This window comes from Bombyx mandarina, chromosome 22, assembly GCF_030267445.1.
Source record: "Bombyx mandarina strain Sakado chromosome 22, ASM3026744v2".
Classification (NCBI taxonomy): domain Eukaryota; kingdom Metazoa; phylum Arthropoda; class Insecta; order Lepidoptera; family Bombycidae; genus Bombyx; species Bombyx mandarina.
The window spans coordinates 15,963,868-15,983,442 of NC_143228.1; positions in this window are offsets into that span (position 1 = coordinate 15,963,868).

The following is a 19,575-nucleotide window of genomic DNA, read 5'->3' on the forward strand; positions in this document are numbered from 1 at the left end:
CATATTTTCTTGTCAATAAAAAGGTCGTGGCCTATCTTTTGGTTGTTCAAAACGTGTACACTAATTTCTCGTGTAAGACTAATATCTGCTGTAAATTGCCACAATTGGTTCAATTAAGTCACACGATGTGAATCTTTCACGAACGTATTAAACTTTATTTTTTGGCCTCGTAATTGTAACAGTGTTTTTTATTGAAACGAAGTTCCTTACTTGGCTTGGAGGAGATAGGGATTTTGCTGTGCGACCGAACTGAAAAAAATGTGATAGTAAAAACCGTAAGAAAAAGTCCGTGGATATAAGGCCTTGTTTTCCGCACAGCGATATTTCACCGCGCGATTTTTTTATTATTTTTTTTATTTTTTATATTGAACTTCGTTCCTATCCGGTGTCCCACGACACCACACATCTTTTTTTATTTATTTATTTATGTGATGTTTTAGCAAAAACTATACATAACACTATAGATTATAGTGTACCAAGTTATGTGCATCACTTGATTTATAGCCACGAAATGGGACGTAATTATTGGAAACTTTCAGATTAATTGAATGAATGGAATAAATACGAGTTAAAAACTGTAGAAGTCTATTTTTTCCGTCACTGATAATTGCTCGGAGGCGCGATCAGAAACGAACAGATGAACTCGAATTGGCAATTCTCCAATTTCGCTAATAGTAAAGTGGAGACTAAACGCGTGGAGTGGTAAGTGTTTTGCGAATGTCGTTCGAAATATCGAAAACATCAATTTTAATACGATTGTGTGTTAGATATTTTATTTACCGAACTGTAAGTGTTAAATGACGGAAAATAATAGCTTCGGTTGTAATTAACACTAAAGAATGCGTCAAGACGACGTGCATATATTTCACTCGGGAAAAAAATCTTTCTAAAAAATTCTGCTATAATTCGAACTGATGACCATGACCACTCTGCCAAGAGTGCAAACGACTGACACAAAGAATAATTCTCAATTATCAACAGAACTACAAGGATTAGTAATATGTAATACTGCTGGGCGAATATAAAGGTTTCAGTTTACCAGTAAGGAGCTGGTAAGAAGTCAAAAAAATTGCATAATACATAGTTTTTAGAAATTTACAAGCTGTAAATAGGGTTATAAAAATAGTTATTTTTCGTGATAATTAGTTAGAGACTTAACCTTAAAAAAAGGGCACATGATTATTCTAATATATTTTTTAATATTGCCTTTGTAGGCAGACGAGTACACAGCCCACCTGATGGTGAGAGGCCAACGTCGCCCATGGACTTCAGCAATGCCAGGGGCAGAGCCAAGCCGCTGCCTACCGTTAAATGTGCATTGCGTTACGCGGCTCATCAGTGTACCGACAGTTACAAGAAGCAAATTAAATGTATTGTTATTTTTTGATATTCGAATTACATATATTCTTTTTTTATCTAAATCCAGAATATTCTAGTACTCTTCGACTTCGATTCCGCCGGTCAGTTACCTAAATGGCGTGTGTGAGTATACATGTAACAAAGATAATGAGATTTCTGTGTAATCCGTTTGCTTTTGTCAGCTTTCACGATGACGTGTCCAACACGACCACTACGAGGATATTATAAATGCGGTGGTATAATTTAGGTTGGCTTGAATTTAATGTACCTATATAACAATCGGCAATAGACCTACTCAAGTAGTAATACTTACTGGTGGTAGGAGCTCTTGTGAGTCCGCACGGGTAGGTACCACCAACCCGCCTATTTCTGCCGTGAAGCAGTAATGCGTTTCGGTTTGAAGGGTGGGGTATCCGTTGTAACTATTCTTGAGACCTTAGAATTTATATCCCAAGGTGAGTGCCGAATTTACGTTGTAGATGTCTATGGGCTCCAGTAACCACTTAACATCAGGTGGGCTGTGAGCTCGTCCACCCATCTCAGCAATAAAAAAAAAAGTATTTAGCCTCATAATTCATACATAACGTTTTATCAAAAAAAAATACATTGAAACATTTCTTAATCGATACATAAAACGTTAACTGAATAGAATTGCATTAAAAACAAACATAAGCTAGAAATAATCTAATGGAAATTTCTAGTAGAAAGAAAATGACAGAAATCGTCCTTGACACATATCGATTAAATTCCACATTACACATAATCAATACGTGTAGTAACTGTACAGTACTGAAGAAGCGGAAAATCACATTTGAGACGGTTTCCGTGTACGCACACACGGTTAACTCATGCAAGCTTCGTTATGAGGTATTATAATTTGATAACTACTTCTTTATGAATTCGCTTCGCAGCGGCGGTCAGATCGGACGTTCAAGTTAGGGTTTAACCAACATCACAAGGACTATGCACAAGCCATATTTTTCAGTGTAATATTTAGGCAATAAGCAAAGAAAATCGTCGTGGCCTGAAGGATAAGACGTCCGGTGCACTCGTACCTAGCGATGCACCGGTGTTCGAATCCCGCAGGCGGGAACCAATTTTTCTAATAAAAAACGTACTTAACAAATGTTCACGATTGACTTCCACGGTGAAGGAATAACATCGTGTAATAAAAATCAAACCCGCAAAATTATAATTTGCGTAATCACTGGTGGTAGGACCTCTTGTGAGTCCGCACGGGTAGGTACGACCATCCCGCCTATTTCCGCTTTGAAGCCGTAATTCGTTTCGGTTTGAAAGGTGGAGCAGCCGTTGTAACTATACCTTAGAACTCATATCTTAAGGTGGGTAACGTCATCTACGTTGTAGATTTCTATGAGCTCCAGTAACCACTTAACACCAGGTGGGCTGTGAGGTCGTCTACCCATCTATGCAATAATAAACTCCTTCCTAGATTCATAGACGTTTTGTAACGTGATCGCGGCAGTCACAGACAAGAATATGTTTGCTTTTGTAGCATTGTAATACAGTACTTCTGCCATAATCGAATAATTCATCAGAGCCGGCTATATTTCGGCCTACCGCCAGCCAGCACATGAGCCTCAAAATTACCACAACAATTACTAACTTAGCTAAATATAACGTTACAAACAAAAGCATGTGGTGGTACGAAAATTATCTTGATAAAAACTTCTTGCATTATAAACGGTAGCATCACAATGTGACTGAATAAAAATTAATTGTTGTTTTAACAACTGAGTTCATTATTATCGCGACGGTTATTGAAACGTCGTTTGTCACGGATGATTGAGGACTTTTAATGGTTTTATTTTAAAACGAGGGGGCCTATTCGATGTGCCCTGAGTTGTCGTGAGTCACACCGACACCGGGGGGAAAACGACACGAGGTGCAGCTGCGTTCCTTTGCCAACTGTACAAATAGAAACAAAAGTTATTCATCGTGTGATTCAAGTTTGCAAAGCCTTTAAGTAATTTTTCGATGAAGAATTTTCTTTCGTTGTCACGCTCTCCACTTTTGTGGTGTTTTCAAAGGAATATCGATGAGAGTATTGTTTGGATAATTCTTTAGTGGTTCCTTGAGACATGGATTGGAAAAATACCTTTCTTTTCCGGTGATTACTTGCCGTTTTCTCCGAAGCTAGTGAAGTGCTAAGAATTTTTTGTGTTTTTTTTTGACACACAAGCATACGGCCCAGGTAACAAATGGTTATTGGAGTTATTGTGAATGCTGTTATCGACTCTTTAGGTTTAAGTCTCAACTGTATTGGGTGTCGTCTTACACAACCTACCCGGAACGCATGACTATATCGAGGTATAAGTAGAGAAAATATCAGTTAGGCACCCCTACGGTTCACTGGTAAAATAAAATGATATTTGTAAGTTCTGACGATTTTAATGGTAATTTTCTACCAGTAAACGCAGTTGGTATAGGTATGCAACCTGCGCGACCTCAAACTAATGAAAAGTTTTTTAAGGTTTATAATGATAGCCGTGAAATTTTATAACAATTCGTAATGATTCTATGTAATACTCTTACCTAGTCATCGATCCGTTTTAATAACAAAATCCAATTTAATTTCACTTCTCGAAGTTAACGTTGTAGTGTCTATAGGCATCGATACCATTTAAGATCGTGTAGGACACGTGCACTTGTTTACATTTTTACCTATTTATTAATTAACACCTATTTGATTATAATTATGATTCATCTCGAAAATGTCATGAAATTAGCGAAAGAAAAAGTACATGAAGCGGTTTATTTCATAGGTAAAAAGTATAAAATTTTACTAACAACATCATACCCTTTCCACTTGCTATGAAGCATTCGAAATATTGAAAATTGAGCGAAACAAACGTGATATTAAACCATAAAAGTAGTCATACTAATTGTGTGTGTGTGTCTGAAAGTTCTTTATACTGTTGTCATTTTTCATAAGCCCGCACAGGCAGGTGTAACCAACCTGATTTATTCTACCGCAATACACACACGCGCTTCAAGGGTGACCCAATTATTGTATAGGGTATAATAGAGACTCCAATGCGTCTACTGGCCTCGTTAACCAACCTGGTGAACTATTCTTAAAAACACTTTTAAAAATAGTGTAAGAAAAAATGATTTTATTGTAAAAAAGCGTGGGTTGCTTTTCAGGATATTATCAAAATAACCCTTCTACTTATATCTGTTCATAAAATATTTATAACCACTGATACCATTATGTCAAAGTCTGAAATCTTTGTCTATTGATATTTACCAAACTACTTATAAAATCCTCCATCCTACTCATTGCGTTAGTAATCCTCAATGCTGAGAGTCGTGGCCTTCATAATAAATTTCTCTCGGATTACCCCGCGCCAATCCTGGCTATCTCCAGCTCCACGGATCGCATTGTGGACTGTAGTATTGATAATAAAGCTTATCTGATTCTGGTGCAATCAGCGGATTGCGCGTTGAAGACCAGCGACTTGTAAAATAACATATTTAAACAAAAACACACCTGTATCAAAATGAACAACGAACAAATAAATTCGTTCGCAATTGCGCCCGGCCTCTCGCGCGCCATCCGGAATCGACAGATTTGAATTTAATATGATAATTTTAGCTACAATCATCCGTCGCGCCGCACTGAGCTAAAGTCATCGAGTTGTTTTAACAAATATAACAAAAAATTAAATGATCCACTAATACTTACTGGTGGTAGGACCTCTTGTGAGTCCGCACGGGTAGGTACCACCACACTGCCTATTTCAGCCGTGAAGCAAAGAGCTCTCAGCGTGATGGAGACAATATTCTTGACTGTGTCGCTGGCAGTGATGGCCTCCATAAAAAACGGTGACCACTCAATATCAAACGGGCCATATCCTCATCTAAAATGGCTGTAAAAAAGAACATAAAACCGAAAATCCCTGTTTGGACCCCTCTAAGGTAATATATGCCCAGAACTCTTAAGATTTAACATAAATCACTCCAATCTTAATTCTATATTAAATTTGATTCAAATTGATTCTAGAACAGCGAGATATTTGCAACGAGACATTAATCCGGCCATGTGGCGTATAACCAATTCTGTTGCCATGTGCTGGCGAATTCATAGCCAAAATAACAAACTGCGCAGGACGTGATCGTTTCTATATATAAGTTCCGCTGTTTGCTAGGTGTTAGCACCGGATTGACGCACTACCGCGTTTGACTGTTCCTATGACGTCGCCTGGAACTTGTCGAGATTCATTTGAGTAAACTTTTATTCGTCAATCAGCGCCGAAAAATACGCCGAGTATTCGAAGTGTATTTACTACAAAATCAAAAGACTAATTTCACTTCAATAAAAACAGTAGGGATTGAAGCAGAGTGCAGTTGTTTCACGTTTTCCATGATCTAGTTCCTAAAGTCAAGTTTTGCAGATCTTCTCATGCTTAAATATCTATCAATACTAACTAACGCCATTGTATGATTGTACCGTATGATGTAGCAATACACGTGGATTTTTTGGCGGGAATGTGCGGAACGGAGTTCTGTGAATTCTTTTATTTTGTTAATTTGTTTCTCTAGGCTTAAACATGTAATAACGGCAGTTAAGTTAATAAGTCGAAAAGAGACAAAGTCTTCACTGCACCAGTCATAGTAAATAACCACCATTTTACTGAGATTTTATTTCATCCCAAGCTATTATTTCATCATCAACTCGTTTTATTTAATTAATTTCATCCCGATTGATTGAAGTCCCAAATTAATCAACTTTATTTCATTTCGCTTCATGTGACAGAATATTGAAATGTATTTATTAATTGAAGATTTTTAAGAACTCGGCACTGGCAACAATGGCGTCACAAGAAACTGATTGCCATACTTAAAAAAAGAAGCAGTCGAAAAATACATTTTTCACTTAGTGAATTGCATTTTGAAGCCGGCGATCCTGAAAGAAGAAAATAAATTCCCCGATTTTTTTACTTTTGACATATTCAACACTAAATGATGTTAGTAACAGCAGTTTGAAATAAATTAAAAACGAAATTTGGTTTTACGAATTTCGTTAAAAATAGCAAAAAGGCGATCAACTTTGCACAGCTTTTCTCGGCTCGTGAATATAATAAAACTGACGCACCTGTATTCGGAAAATTTTATCTAAATTAAACACGCCTTGCGAATCATTCGTTCTAGAAGTTTTTTTTGCTTATGCGGGTGAAGAAGTCTAACTAACACGTATAGTAGCTAAAGGAGCTCACGGACATCACCGCGTAAACCCCACCACCCTCCTTGAGACTTCAGGTATATGTCTCAATTATTACGTATAGTAAAATTTTTGCGGATTTTATATTTATTGACCGATGTTATTCCTTCGTTGTGGAAGTAATTTATTGGTATCTTCTGCCTTTAATATCTGAACACCGCAATAGTCCTATTCCTCGATATGAGTAAACTATAATAGTCGTGTTCTCATTAAAGCCACGACGATCGGTAAAAAATAATCGACAATACAACATTTAAAAACATCTAATAATAATCTAATCAATATTCCTAATAATATAATCCAGCGCCGTGAAACGTAAACAAAAAAAAACCTGTTTGTAAAGTTGCCAAGTCAATAAATTATCAATCATAATTAATACCTATAGCATTTCGATAAAACCAAAACGTCTAGCCGGTCTGATTATCGCTGTTTTAATTATTATATTATTATTGTAAATACACTTAATCGACGACCGCTACTGCGCAGTACGGTCAGCCTAGAATAACAACAGAATAATTAATTAGCGTCGAGTGCACAGATAATTAAAAAGAGTTTACGCTTTAATTTAGAGTCTTCGTCGTTCATTGGTCGAAATTCGACCGCCATATTTGACACTTCAAAATATACATAGATTCATTTTAGCTATTATGTATTTTCTCTTTTGTTTTTAAAATTTTTCTTGATGGTGAAAACTGTTTTCAATATTTGCGCTGATAACAAACTTGATGAAAGATACTAAACTGATATAAAGTTCATAAGTATTTGACTATAGAGGAGAAAAAATTACTGAGCCTCTCAGCCCGTTTTGATTAAAATAGTGAATATAGTAAAATTTAAACACCGAACGTCCTAGACTGTTGTGATAGTCACAGTTGTTATTGCACTTGATGTTTAGATGAGCTAACAACCCATCTGGTGCTATTTGGTTACTAAAGCTCATATAACCATCTCAATATTCATGATTATGCGTTACGACTTGCATACTTTTCATATTATGACGATAATAACCATTACTATATGATTAGAACTTGACGGCAGACAAGCTTGTAGACCATCTGTTGACCACTTGACCTTGAGATAATGGACATGCCAATGCCAAACCTTTCGACAAGGAATCTCCGAATAGTAGCACTGTGTGAATACTGCTGAGGTGTTTCCATAGTCCGGGTAGTACGTGACAAAAATGACCTCTTGAAAAGCTCCGTGAAATACGAATAGAAAGGGGTTAAGAAAAGGAGAGTAATAAAACATAAACCCGTGATTTTTAAAACTATATCTTGTAGGTCTGTCTGCTTGCTTGTTTGGGCACATCTCCGAAATCACTGATCGGATCGTCATCTAGTTTTCACGGGTAGACAGAGATGAACTTGAAGCGGAATACAAGTCTTCGTTTCACTAAAATTTGATGTGGCAAAGAAAATTATGAAAATTCCTAATTTTTCGGAATTTACTTTTATACTGCTATAAGTTAAAATTGCAAATAATAACATAATAATATAATAATAATAATAACATAACAATAACACTAAACCGATTTGGACAAATTTGGTATAGTAATAATTTTAAAAATTGGGAAAGAATTTAGGCTTCCTTTTAGCTCTACGCATTTTTTTTTTACCCTACCTATGCTGATAGCCTTGAGAGGCTATTTCAGCTTCACCCTAACGTGTGTAGGTGAGCTCACGGGGCTCAAACCGGAGTTGCTAACACTGACCCTAGCAGGAGTAGTGCTTCGCAGAATCTACCACCGAATCGGAAACGCGACCCACTGAGAAGATCCGGCGAAAAACTCAGTGGGCTGTGTCTATGGGTTAATTCGCATAGCTCACCGCAAAGCACGTGTCTCCGTTCACGCTATGTAAAGTCTAGTCTACGAAAGCAAAATGTAGATTTTACGAAAGTAGTAATAAAGTTTGTTTTGGTGGTATGTAGGTACTTACTTGTCATTACTACATACGGCAACACCTTGGATAGGAATAATCGAGATGCTTCCCGGTTTGAAGGTTGGGAGTGCAGTCATGTTAGATATCTGTTATGGCTGTTGGTATTTATTTTAGAAACGAAATGCTTAGTAACCACGTAGCTATTACAGCGCGGGCTCGCGTGAGAACAATAATACGTAGTTCAAACGGGATTTTAATAACATCCATTCTATAATCTGACTGGATTTTGATATAAATATACATAGATTTTGGTCTAAACAATAAGATTATTTTCTCATTAAAATATTTTATTATTTAGAACTGTGACGCATTAAGTATCTATGATTATTTTTCTGATATAATAACAATCGTGGGCAAAACCTCACGTGAGGGATTTTGGAATAGGAAATACGATCATTATCAAACACATCAAAGCACCCGGATAACTTAATCCTTTGAATGTAATTCGTAATGTCTAAATTCTAGGTCTCCGCGGTACGGCGGCGTTGGTCTTCGACTATCGCCTCGACGACCCGTCGGCCGGGCGTCCTCAGGGTGGCGCCGCGTGTCTGGTTGTAGTGTTGACCGCGGGAACCCCCCTACTCTGACCGGGTTCTGACCCCGGACGGAGATCGGACGTCGGGTGTAAGAGTGCAGGGGAGTCGTTTAGTGCGGTAGGGCCCTAAAATTCCTTGGGCCCGCGGTCTGCTCCCAACACCTTGCAGATCGTCAAGTCCCACATACCCCGCGCACCCCGTAGGCGCGGGGGACCTCGTAGAAGGCTCGGACCCAGGTGCGAAAAAAAATTCCACAATCTCCGCCCCAAGAAAAAAGATTTTAATAGGTTATTTAAACGCACGAAAATGTTGTGTATTTTAACATAAATACAATTCGTTGCCCATTAAAGAATTCGCTCATGTGGGCGGGTAAAGCTCATGATTATCATTTTCAATGTGCAGGCGTGTGGCAGTGACGTCGTATCATACGATGCCGGTCTCAATGCTACACGTCGGTTCAAGTCACCGGCGAATAAATGTGAATAATTTGTATGTATGTAAAGTAATGTATAAAATAAAAATAAAAGAAATGTAAAGTTTTCAAGTCATTTCCTCAGTAATGAGGTTCGTGGCTTCGACGGAAACGCTGCATCAAACTCTTCTATATGGCACGATCTTGGGCCTAATGGAGAGCTTGAGTTCTGCGGCCACCTGGTCTGACTAACGTCTTAATTGAGTCCTCCTTGCGTCGTATTCCTCATTGCTGAGGGTCGTGACCACCCCTTTGTATCACCTTCGCACGCACGATCTTTCTCCGTCTATTCTGGTCTCTGGCGGTGTGGTGGGCGTTGTGAAATGTGGAATCAAGAGCGGTGCAGATCTGGTCGGACCGACGTATTGGACTGCGCCCCCGAGGTCTTTTTCCGCCTACCTTACCGGTTACGATGAACCTCTCGAGATTGCTACCGTCCTTCCGTGTAATGTGACCGAAGTAGGCAAGGAATCTGCGAAGACACTTAATTGAATGCTTGGCGTTAAATGATCGCTGGAGTTCATAGACATCTGAACGTCAATGCCATCTCCATGTCTCTTGTCTCTCCAGGTACCAACAGCAATGGAATTCTCATATATATATATATATATTGTTTAAGTTTTCTCCTCTGCGGGCGATATCATAATGAAGAGTTCCAAGAACAAAATAGTAACTCGTTGTGTTACTTACCAGAAACAAAACAGAAAACAGATATTATGTTAGTTATACAATCTGTTGCCGAACGTTGTTCGTTGTTGGACATAAAACCTGGTAATTGATTAACGCAACTTATTTATAAGCTTTTTATAACTGTAATTAGTATATATAGACATATAGACGGGTTATTTATAAATTGATTATAAAAATAAATTGAAAGTAAAAGAATGTTAGAAATTCTATTTATATTTTTAATTATAATAATAAATTAATTAACTGGGAAGAAATCACGTACGGTCATCCAGCCTCAAATTAGGATTCTCTGTGATATATATGTAAATGTATGTCAGTTTCTAGTACCCATATGCGTATGGTGCGTGATTTGTTCCCAGTTATTAGTTTATTATTTATTATTATAATAATAATAAAAAATAGAATATCTAACATTATTTTACTATATATAATAAACACTCAAACAAAGAACAAACAAAGCTGTTCATCACACGAATTCACATCATTACCCTCGGCTGTCAGAAGCGCTGGCTACCGCACCACCTAGTTAGTCAGTAACTGTCATGGTAACTGATGTGGCACAATATTCGTAATTAAGAAGATAAATACTTTAGTCGGCAGTGACCATGAAAATCGTAAAGTATCTGAAACGTCGGTAATAATATATCGGCGACGAGAAACAACGAGAAAATAAACCCTAAAAGTACTCTAAATAAAGGCTTCAATTTTAAATTTACTGGTGGTAGGAACTCTTTTGAACTACCCTGCCTAATTCTGCCGTGAAGCAGTAATGCGTTTCGGTTTGAAGGGTGGGGCAGCTGTTGTAACTATACTGAGACCTTAGAATTTTTATCTCAAGTGGGTGGCGGCATTTACGTTGTAGATATCAATGGGCTCCGGTAACCACTTTACACCAGGTGGGCCGTGAGCTCGTCCACTCATACAAGCAATAAAAAAACAAAAAAAAAACATGGCAGCACTATCACTTACTATGGTATTGTGATCTTAGTTAACTCGAGTTATTATACGTAATTATGCTTAGACGGACGTGCCAGATTACGCCGACTTGGTGATAAGTGATTATCGGCTCATAGACATCAACAACGTAAATGCTGCCACCCACCTTGAGACATGAGCTTTATGCCTCAGTTCTATAGGATAACCGCTGCCCATCCCTTTAAACCGGAACGCATTACTGCTTCGCGGCAGAATTCCCCCCCACTTTCCTTCTGTGCTCGAAGTATCCTCCTCACCTATGTTCGTACATGGCTCTTTAATTCAAATTTCCGCGGACGATATTGCTCGACAGACCAACGGTCCGAATGTTGTTGTTCGGAACTTGTAACAAGCATCTGTCATCCCGTGTTATATGTTAACTATCGCCACAATACCCTGAGTAGTAGGGTATGCGGCGTGAGTGGCTACACTATCCGATCTAAATCTGCCGCAAAGTAATCATGCCCTCCGTTTGAGCCTACCATCGCCTCGGTATCTATGGCCTGACTTAGTCACCTGATAAGAGGTGACGGTGTATTTTAACAACAAAAAAATAACCAAACGAAATCACGTAGGCGACTTTTTAGTCATGTTTCAAAAAAACTATACTCTCACAGTCGATACATCGTTTGAATGTGTCATGAAATAGTCATGTGAAATAACGATCATATTCTCTTAGCGTTAAGCGTGTGAGTCACAAGCGTACAGTAACCTGGTGCAATTGGAGATAAAAACAGAGAGAAGGCACTGTAATTCTCAAAGTAGCACAAGTAGTCGCAAAGTTGCAAAGTAGCAAGTAGCATCAAATTGAAAAGTTCGCGATATAGAACAAATGCACGCTCCCAAAGAATTGTATATTGGCGTGACGCCAGGTCTTCAGCCGGGTCATTCTCTTAGGCTGACGCAACGTCTAGTCCGCCAACGTGGTCGCTACCGGGAACCAGACTAATGAACTAATGAGAATGACGGTTGCGGTGGTGACGAGTGTCCACTCTGTCCAGGAATTTGGAAGTCCTAAGCATTCTATTATAGAACTATGACTATAGATAGAACTAATATAATACTATTATAGCACGGAGATTTAGAACTAATACCCCCAGATGATCGGCAGCATTTACATTATTGATGTCTACGGACTCTGATAACTTTTTAATTCCATATGGCTAAAAAGCTATTTTACCAGTCTAAATAAAACAAAAATGGGACGTAAAATTTTCGTCTTTTAAATCAAAAATGGCCGATCTAGAGTACTAGTAAAGGACTTCAATTGTTGGAATATGAATGGAGCATATTACTTAAGTTCTCTAGAGACGTGCTAAAGAGGAATAGTTGGAATTCCTTTCGATTCGCCAGAAGCTTCACTTGTCGTATAATGTGTCATTAAATACAAAGAGCTGGTTGTTTAGGTGCCAGCCAGCATCATGCCGAGTCGGGACCGGACTTACGGTGAACGACAAACGAACTTTTAATTTACATTCTTGATTATTTATTCATTTATTTTCCAAATGCGTAAACCTTGCCCACAAACCTTGCACATTAACTAAAGCTTTACAAGTCTATTCTAGTTTGAAATACAAATCCGTGGAAGCCGAAAAGGGGCGGTAAAGAATATTTAGTTATAACTATGGACTCCAGTAACCACTTAACACCAGGTGGGCTGTGAGCTCGTCCACCCATCTAAGCAATAAAAAAAAAAAAAAAAAACATTTTTAATTTCGCCACGTGTCAAAGGAATCAAAACAAGTGTCGCATTGTTTTCGAGTTGCAAATTGGGCGTATTTGGGTATCCTTGTTCCAGTTTGGTTTCGTTTTTGACGTACTGTGCAGAAATAGCTGGCGGTTCACGTGGAGACAAGCAGTTGTGCTGATGCCATGACCTTGAACACGAAACCAAAGTCTGGTACAATGACGTTTGTCGTATTCTTTAAATCAGTATTATGATATTTAGGTATAAATAAGCAGGCTGGAGTGTTGAGTGTTGAGTTTTTTTTAGTGTGGTTACTGGAGCCCATAGACATCCACAACGCAAATGCGCCACCCGCCTTGAGATATAAGTTCTAAGGTCTGAAGTATAGTTACAACGGGTGCCCCACCCTTCAAACCGAAACGCATTACTGCTTCACGGCAGAAATAGGCAAGTGGTGGTACCTACCCGCGCGCACTCACAAGAGGTCCTACCACCAGTAATAAAACTGTGCTGTTGTGAACTGTATTGAGCTACATACTTACCAGGACCATGTAAATGGACTTAATATCCTTCGGAAGTAAGCGGAAGTCACAACAGATTTGCGTGTTTGATATGTCGGTATTAATGTAAATCGTAACCAGTTTTTTTAATAATATCTGTTATATATATTTTTTGTAATTTAATTACATTGTTTTTTAGGAAGAATAGAATTTGAATTTTCTTATATTATTGTTGAAAAATAAACATTTATCTTAATAGTAACTATTACTTTATAATAATGATATCAATAATTTCCTACTTCAGATTGTACACTATTTTACTCTAAATATCCTAACAGGGACATTTGTATGAAATCAAATTCGTAATTAGTTTCAGAACGACGTGGAAATTAATATTTTAAAACAAAAATTATTTTAAGGAAAAAACCATGTTGCGTTAACTTCTGTCTTGCGCGATAGGGTTTTGGTTACATTTAGTATGATGAAAATAAATTATCTAAATTTCAAAAAAGATAAATACGATGCCTTCGGACTTCTTCTGCAAATCTTTTTCTCCATCATTGGACTTTTGGCAGAGTTATTCTGGTCATAACCATCATAATGAGGTAGTGTTTTGCTATATAGAACACGTCTTATAACTTTTTGGTTTATGATTTAGTAATTCTGGTATATTGGTGCAGTGGATTACCCATTGCCGATCAACGGTCGAGCCAGCAACGCCAGGTGGGGGAGGAAAGTCCTCGAATGGAGGCCACGGATGGGTACCAGGAGCGTGGGGCGTCCTCCAACCAGGTGGACTGACGACTTAGTGCGCACGGCGGGAAGTCGTTGGATGCGGAAGGCGGAGGACCGCATTATGTGGAAGGCATTGGGGAAGGCCTATGTCCAGCAGTGGGCAGATAAAGGCTGATGATGATAATGATGATGATCAACTGTACAAGTGATTTTCCGCGAGTTCTTTTCACCTCCATCAATATCCGCTAACCGAAAAAGTAGACGAATAAATATCCCGTAACAAAAACGATCTTTAAAAATGCACTCGTCAAAAATGTACCTAATAAAATTAGTAAAATTATATTTCTCGGACAGAATCTAAGATTACTTTCGTATGTTGTTTTCGAGTTTCATTGCCAAGTCCTAAAGAAAGTATTAAAGACTAAATATAGTCGCTAAGAAGATGTTTTGGCCACATAAAGTCAATGTAATAAATCGTGGGACGTATTTATGTAATCCGAAATGGAAACATGATTGTGCATTATAATCGTTCTCAGCTTTTCGTCTGACTTACAACATATTATTATGGTATTTTCTTTGATTTTCACGGGTCGGAGAACATAATTCAAACTGTTAACGTTAAAATTTGAAACGTTCCGTGAGAATTAAAACGTAAATTATTATTATTTCCTTTACTTCAGATTTTGCATCCATATTACATTCATTAACATTTCATATAGTATGCGAGAATTAAATAAAAGCAATAACTACAATCTCGGAATAAAACAAGAAAGTAACAAAAACAAAACAAAAAGTAACAATCTAGAAATTTGTTTTATAGAAAAATAGACGGTAGTTGTCATAAAAATTCAAATGTCGAAGAATAACACCTTAGTCGTCCGTGATAGTTACTTAGGTACTCGAAACTTTAAAAATAGTCTGATAATATATATATAAACAAATTAAATAACTGGGAACAAATCACGCACGGTCATTCTTCGGCTCCAAATTAGGATTCTCTTTGCCCTTTTCTCTCTCACATGCGGCTCTTTGACTCCTCAGCTACGGCTCTTCCGCGAAATGCTTTGTTCAAGCACCGGAATATTACTTATTATCTTTTTTTTATGACTGAATAAGTACTGGTGGCCCAGAGGCTTTTCGAGTTTCACCAGGACAGGTGGGCGAGCAAAGGCTCAGCCAGGAGGGGTCGGATTTGCTAACAGCTGCCCGAGCGCCTCCATGATGCATGGGTTAGGTTGCACGAACTCTTTGTCGAGTTCGACGAGTCCGGTTACCGGGCTTCCTAAGCCTGCTCTGAAACTTATTATCTTGCCTTGACCAGTAAATATTTTTGAAACCATGGCTACAAAAATATAAAAAAAAAAAAAGTAGTTTTGAATAAATTTCAATTATATGTTTTCTATATTTGGATCTTTTGGTTGACGACCACTGGAAAAGTAACTATGATTTCCATTAAAACGTTAAAGCCCAGCAACGAACAAAATGTTATATAATTAAATATGTAAGCTTTGTGTTGACGTTGAGGTTGACAGAACCATTAATATTTGGGTATGTAGGTAGGTATCAGATAAGCATTCAACCATAAGAGGAAGCCACAATTGGGACAAAGAAAGAAACGTGTTTTTTCTCGATCGCAATAAAAATATATAATTAAAATTCATTAAAACTCTTTGTGATTTAGCTTAATCATAAAAGTAAAAAGGACGATTCAAATTTGAATACAAAATATTAAAGCATGAACATTTAATTATCGATTCTCTGTTTTAGGTTAGTAGTTATTTCATTAGTTGATATTTGTTAAGTAAAAGTTTAACTGTATTTAAATAAATAAAACTCTGTTTTAGATGAATCACACAGTGTTTTGTTTTAAGAAGAAATATAATAGATAATCTTATATATATTATTTATTTCAAACAACATGTCACTATTGACTAAATATTGTGTCACGGAAACAAGGTCTGAAATAAATTGAAACCATATCGTACCTCGTTCACTGCACACGTGCTTTGAATTTTTTTCAATATTTCCTCATTATATTCGTAAATTACAACAAAACATTTCTTGTACTATTATTTGTAATCGTTCGTTTATTGAAAGACTAAATCTTTTGTTCAAAATCTGGCACAATGATAACAGGTGCATCCTACTTATAACAAAGTAGGATACCGTAATTAAAACACAATAAAAATTCCTCATTGTCGTACATTTTTTAACATATATACATAAATGTCTTTCAATAACTATGCAGTTTAATAATGTCTAACTGTATTTATTGTGTTTAATAATGAACGCTGTGTAATTATTTCATATATTTCCACATATCGTCTTCTTGCATTAAAACTGTATAATCTCAAAACACTAATTTTACAGGAGAGTGTTTCCAAGGTTTACCATTAGGTATTTTTAATATTATTCATCTTTGCAAAATTTAATTTTAATTTTTTACCAGGTGCATTATCTGTCTTTAGTAAGATAAAATTACGTATTCATTTTGTTAATAGTAGTCAAAATATAGGAAAACGAAAAAAAAAAAAAACTAAACTACGCTCTTTTGACAGTATTTATGAATTTCGAATATTTTTGGAAATTGTACACTTTTAACACGAAGAGACGATATTTAATGTGATAAGCAGCATTATCTACTACTAATACAGAATTTGGAGACAATTTGTGAATAAGTTTATTCCATAACTATTTTTCATAATTAACATTATTCATGGCATCGTCATAATCACCGGTTTTATACTCTTGAGTTGTTGCTATTTTTGAGTTTGCTATTTTCCGATATGAAGTCCGGGTGAATATTAAATATAATTCCTTGAACTGGATTTTGGTAGTCGTGGAGACTTACCCCTACGGCTCTAAGATGGGTACTGAATCTATTTGAGAGAGCACGATAAATACGAGCCTTTCCGAAAAATTACGAAGGAAAATCTTTTCTCACTATATCTATAGTCTTGCTGTGTGTGGCGGGTAGCCATCATACAACGCAAGATAATTGACAGATGCCTGAATCTCGCTTACGACATTTTCAAGATAAAGCGCATATATACAAGTTCCGAACAACAACATTCGGACCGTCGGTCTACCGAGCAATATCATCCGCTCGGTGGAAGATCTTCCCTTTGTCGTATCTCCTTATATCTTCCCAAACTGTGTTTTGTCTTTATAGATTCTGTTTGAAAATGAACCCAAAGCTATGCCAATTTCAAAATCCCAATTTCAAAGGTTAATGAAAACTACTTTAAAATGGTGAAAATTTATATATTTAGCGACTGTGTCAATACCGAATTAGGTCAACTCATTTTCATTGTATGAACTGATCTAAAAATATTTTGTAAATTTTGTGTGATGTTTGTAATTGGAAAAGAGCACGCCCTGTATATCTTGCCAATTCTTTTCAGTAGTATGAATTTCGTATCTGCGGTAAAATCATGACGACAAGAAGTACTTGTAAAGGCTTACGCGATTAAAAACTTTTTTATTTTGATTATTTATAGGATATTAGGGGGCCCGTATTTTCATAGCAATCTACTTATCTATATATATAAAAATGAATTGCTGTTCGTTAGTCTCGCTAAAACTTGAGAACGGCTGGACCGATTTGGCTAATTTTGGTCTTGAATTATTTGTGGAAATCCAGAGAAGGTTTAAAAGGTAGATAAACATGAAAATGCTCGGAATTAAATAAAAATAACAATTTTGTTTTCCCTTTGATGTGTCCCCCGTCGGACGGATTCGTTTTGTTTGTTTTAAGTTCATTTTATATAAATACTAGCGACCCGCCCTCGATTCGCTTCGGAAATATTAAAACACACTTGAAACAAACAAAAAAAAAAAAAAAAATTAAAAAAAAGTAGCCTATGTTCATCAGGGACAATGTCGGCTTCTAATGGAAAAAGAATTTTTCAAATCGGTCCATTAGTTTCGGAGCCTATTCGAAACAAACAAACAAACAAATCTTTCCTCTTTATAATATTAGTATAGATATAGATATAGATTTCGAAGTCGTCGTGGCCTAAAGGATAAGACGTTCGGTGCATTCGTTGTTGCGATGCACCGGTGTTCGAATCTCGCAGGCGGGTACCAATTTTTCGAATGAAATACGTACTTAACAAATGTTCACGATTGACTTCCACGGTGAAGGAATAACATCGTGTAATAAAAATCAAACCCGCAAAATTATAATTTGCGTAATCACTGGTGGTAGGACCTATTGTGAGTCCGCACGGGTAGGTACCACCGCCCTGCCTATTTCTGCCGTGAAGCAGTAATGCGTTTCGGTTTGAAGGGTGGGGTAGCCGTTGTAACTATACTGAGACCTTAGAACTTATATCTCAAGGTGGGTGGCGCATTTACGTTGTAGATGTCTATGGGCTCCAGTAACCACTTAACACCAGGTGGGCTGTGAGCTCGTCCACCCATCTAAGCAATAAAATAAAAAAAACGAACTACTTTATTCAATAGAAAAAAGATATAATACAGTCTATAATATGATCCAGCTAGGACTTTGCTGGTAATTTTCGTCAAGCTTTGCCATTTTTGTTTGCCGGATGGGAATATCTTTTCGAGAGTCTATTCTGGTTTGATCTTGATTGGTGGGCGAGCTCACAGGACTCAGCCTGAAAGAATTTTCTAACAGCAGCTCCAGCAAGAGTGGTGATTCGCTTAATCTACCATCAAATCGGTGTTTCCCGAGCGTTATGACATGTCCTTCTTCGAACGAGGCTTGTGGAGAGTACGTTATGGTAGGCCGCAGTTTGGCTCTGCCCCTGGTATTGCTGACTTCCTTGAGCTACGGTAACCACTTACCATCAGGTGGGCCGTATGCTCGTCTGCCACAAAAGCAATTAAAAAAAACTCGACTCACTGAAACCAATATCAATAAAATGAACATCATATTATTTGGATTGTGTTCGCAAAGTCTTAGTTAATGTTACAGGTTGTTCGCTGCAGATACTGAAGATAGCTTTAAGGATTTCACGCATTCAAAACACCATTGAACGGAGCTCCCGAGATTCCCTCAGGTTTCTGCTACCATGGGCCATTTATATCTGGTGTTTTTGTTGACTTAAGAAAGAACATTAAGCGAAGATTTGAAAATCTTTCTGCTATAGTCCTGGACTGGTTTTCATATGAGCTGTTACAATCCGATAGTACTTAGAAACTGGATGTCATTTATTGAAGCGTTTAGTTGGCAAAGCTGAAGACACGTCACCTCGGGCTGCAACTAGATGATTTGACCTCAGCGCAGTCCCGAAATACCGACTATAGAGTGGAATGAAATAAAATATTGTAAAGTTATGATTACGAGTAAGAAGGATAGTTATGAAGCGGTAATTCAGACTGACAAGAACGTTCGAAAGAGGTGATCGCTTTCGGGACGGAAATCTGTTGCGAAATGATGAAAACACGATCTATTTAGTTAGATTT